The following is a 4,520-nucleotide window of genomic DNA, read 5'->3' on the forward strand; positions in this document are numbered from 1 at the left end:
GGGGGATGGGGAGAGGGAAAGAGGGAGGGGGGTGGGCTCTTGGTGTATGAAACACCTATTGGGGGCAAGACACAATTGTAAGAGGGACTTTACCCAATAAATGCAATCAGTGTAACCTGGTTTCTTGTACCCTCAATGAATCCCCAACATTTAAAAAAAAGGGGGGGAGAAAAAAAAAAAGAAAGCGACTCAGCTGTTTTGCTCTTCCCCTCCCCCTCCCTGACACCTGGAACTCTGATGGCTGAGAATTTACAACTATCTCCATGAGGAAGGAAGGAAGTGACCTTGCCGTTGCTATAGTAGCCCTTGGCTTGATTTCTATAGGAGAGAAATCAGCTTCTATTTCATCTCACTGTTGTTCGGTGTAATATTAAACTAAAACTAATCCTAACGGCTCCCTAGCCTGAAACCCACCAGGCCCTCTTCTATGGCTCCAGCCCAGGAGGGCAGAAGAGAAAGCAAAGGGGAGGAGTAGTTTTGAAAAGCAGAATGAGCACTTACTCATCTCCTGTCTGAAATTTCAGTTCTTGTTTAAGCACAGACGCTGTTTAAGAGTGTTCGTCATTAGAATGAACGACAAAATATTATCTTATGAAAATATGACATTTGCATAAAAACATGAAATTGTACCAACATTTACTCTAAAATATTTCCAATGAGTAATAATGTTTAATTAATTGTACAATATGGATGAAGTGCATTTGCCCTCTTGGAGATCTTTAAAAGCGTCTGTATCTAGTGGGAATGATGTGTGTATATATGTGTGTGTGTGTGTTTGTGTGTGCACAGTGTATTTTTTTCCTGGCTAGAAAGCTTCATCCATATTTCTTCCTTCTGATAGAAGTGAGAGACTATACCAAGTCTCAGCATTACGTTTCCATAACTGTTGTTGTATAATACGTGTATTTGAAAAAAGAAACCCCATCGATCAATTAATTCTTTTCATTTTAAACATAACTGTCACTGTGGAAAACATTAAGAATATTCTCTCCCTTTTTCCTTAACTATAGAAGACATTTGCATTAAGATAGGAGGATCTTTATTTCCTTAGAGTTCATCTATGCCTGCTGGTTATTCCCCAGCTAAAGGCATAATCCTGTTTGCAACATCATAATCATTTACCCAGCAAACAATCAGGGCATCACTAACAAAGAATTATGACTTTAGGTGAGGGAGAAACTGCAGGCACAGATGAACTCTGAGGAAATAAGCTTTGTTTCCATGCAAATTTAGCTACTAATAAATAACCAGGGATGAAAATTATGATGAAACAGAATAACCTAGAAAATAGATCTGAGGAGGTATAAAGAGTATGTTTTTAAATTTTTTCTTCTCTGCAAATATAATGTGCAGGCTGTTTATAAAACCTTGATACAATTTTAATATTTAAAAATGTTGAATTTACACATGACAAAAGAAAGCTATTAATATCAATATACAGAACAATGTTTCAGAAAGATATTATGAAATGAATTTAGATATCTAGCTTTTAACATAAACACCAGCTTCACATATATTGTTCAATCTAATTGTTCATCCCACTGAAAGCATTCTCCACTTCTGCTATGGAGTGATTTTTGTGGATCATTTATATCAACTTGACCCTAAATTCACTTATTGATCCAACATTAATTTGTCTGAATATTCAAGCTTTTTGACATAAACTCATGAAAAATGATAATAGGCCTAGCAGAGCTCTTCCCAGTTCCAAAAGTGTTTCTGTATCATTACTTCATTTGATTCTCATCACGTCCCTTTGAACTAAGTTAAGTCATTTCGTGATGGAGAGACACATTAAATAAGTGATCTTCCAACTAGTAAATAGTATAACACAATAAACTGAAGACAGACCTGTGTTTTTCTCCCTACATATATCACGTTGCCTCTGCTTGGGAAAGTTAGGGACAGAATTGCTTCTCAGATTGTGCACATTCATTCATTCATCCAATGAGTCCTCGATCTGAGCTAGTCACCTGCCAGGGGCTCAGAGCACAGTGGCAAACATACTCTGCTGAAACGTATAGTTGGTTGAGGGACAAAGCTTCAAAAAACATGTGCATGTATTACTAAGTATTATAAAGCAAAAAGCAGGATACAATGAGAAAGAATAAAGGAAAAGAGACAGAGGGAATTCATTTGGATAGAGACCAGAGAAAGCCTCTTTGAAGGTACATTTTGAGATGTAAGAAATGAGAAAAGGCAGGTGGCAAAACCAGGGTGAGACAGGCGCTGCTCTCTGCTCTCCATCTTTCCAAAAATAGAATCAAAAGGAAGGACTCAGAGAACTGCTTTTCTTTTTTTTGTTTCTTTTCTTTTCTTTTTTTTTTTTTAAGAGGCAGAGTCTTAGTAGAGTCCCTCAGTAGAGTACTATGGCATCACAGCTCACAGCAATCTCTAACTCTTGGGCTTAAGCAATTCTCTTGCCTCAGCCTCCTAAGTAGCTGGGACTACAGGTGCCCCCCACAACACCCAGCTATTTTTTTGTTGCAGTTGTCATAGTTGTTTAGCTGGTCCTGGCTGGTTTTGAACCCCCTAGCCTTGGTGCATGTGGCTGGCCCTGTAACCACTATGCTACGGGTGCCAAACCAGAACTGCTTTTCTGAATCACAGCCTTATTTGAAATGTCTCGGTCTATTACAGAGGTAAAGACATTTTGTAACATGAATTTGCTCAAGAAGCATTTTCTGTGCTGCTCACATAGAAGGCACAACACAAAGGGATCTCAGGAGCAGCGGGCACCACTGGCTGGCAGTGGGTGACACACTAGAGGCCCTAGACTGAATGACCACAGTGGACATCAGTGTCTCCATCACATGAGCTTCCAGAGCTGTGAATCACCGCATGTCCTGTGACGGCCAGCACCGTGTGAGTCTGGGGAGAAGCTCCCAAGTTCCAACACACACGGAAAATCATGTGTTCCTATATCCCATACATTGCGAGAGATGACCTACTAACTCCAGATTGATTGTTGGATTCTTCTAGAATATTTGTAACTCTCAATTCCACAGGCCTTTAACAGCAATTTTAAGTTTGAGCTTCAAAATCTAAGAACACGTTGGAGCGTCCTCAGGCAAAGGCTCCAAACTTATTTAGGTTTTAGTTCTTCATTAGACTAATGGTCACGGAACTGAGGACCTTCTCTAAATATATGGTTTGGAGAAGCAAATAAAGGCAGAAGGGGGTCTGCTCTCTCTGCCACACATACCCTCACGTCTCGTGTCAATGTCACGTTGGAGATCAAGTGGCAAAGTCAGTGGCACACTCTTTATCTCAAATTCTGGCCAGAGAGACACTGATGGCAATTAATTATCAGCTTAATATTCCTTCCAGAATTCTTATACTGTAAAAGATAATGACATTGCATAAAATTTTCTTCTGAGCCAGTTCATAAAATATTCAAGCTCTGGCTGAATACAAGAAGAAACTGTGGTGGTTTAATCCTTCCCTAACGAGAACAGGACAGCCGCGTCTCCCCCTCTGTCTGAGAGAAGCACCGGGGTTTTACAAAGTGCACCCAGAGGAGTAATTTCCTTTTCATCAGAAAGGAAAAGGAGGATGTTGTCTTCGAGCAAAGGAGTAGAGAAAATCAAGAAACTTTAAACATCTGCTAAAATAAAAAATATTTTCCCACGTTAATGGATAAACAGGCAATCCCCTGTTTTAACTACAGATACTAAAATGCAGAAAGGCCAAGGAACAAGATGCCAAGGGGGCTTTTGACACAGTGATGAGGACTCTACAGGGACTCACTATTTTATTCCTGTGCCACTGGGATACCAGAGGTGGCAAGGGGACAATGACAATTGTTGAGGAGTCAACCTCTTTTGTAAGACATTTACTTCTTTTACAATATTTTATTTTGATTGTATTCTTGCCTTTTTTGTTTATTGCCCATTCATATTAATCATTTCAATAAAGGGTGTTTTCACATCATTCACTGTCCTGTCAGCACATGGGACGTGTGAGTCCCAGGACAATTCACACTGCCGTGGAGAAAGTATCAAAGACAAAATTACACTGAGCAACTAAAAGTCTTGTATAGAAAATGACTAATACTGGCACCTGTAGCACAGTGGTTACAGCACAGGCCGCATGCACCAAAGCTGGTGGGTTTGAACCCGGCTCGGGTGGCTAAACAACAATGACAACTGCGACAAAAAGTAGCCAGGCATTGTGTGGGGCATCTGTAGTCCCAGCTACTCAGGAGGCTGAGGTGAGAGAATCGCTTAAGCCCAAGAGCTTGGGGTTGCTGTGAGCTGTGATGCCACAGTACTCTACCAAGGGCGACAGCTTGAGACTCTGTATCAAAAAAAAAAAAAAATTACTAATACAGAATCAGGGAATGATGGAGAGTCTGGGCCTTGAGGCATGTTTCTGTTGTGCTGAGAGCCCAGCCAACCTTCAGGGACATTGCTCTGATGACAACAAACTCCAGAAGGGAAAATTCTCATAAAATGTCACAAACTGACAACACAAAAACATCCCTCCACATCTTCTCCTCTTTCTTAAGCCCCTGAATT

This window comes from Otolemur garnettii, unplaced genomic scaffold (genome assembly GCF_000181295.1).
Source record: "Otolemur garnettii isolate 467f Iridium unplaced genomic scaffold, OtoGar3 scaffold00084, whole genome shotgun sequence".
NCBI classification, from domain to species: domain Eukaryota; kingdom Metazoa; phylum Chordata; class Mammalia; order Primates; family Galagidae; genus Otolemur; species Otolemur garnettii.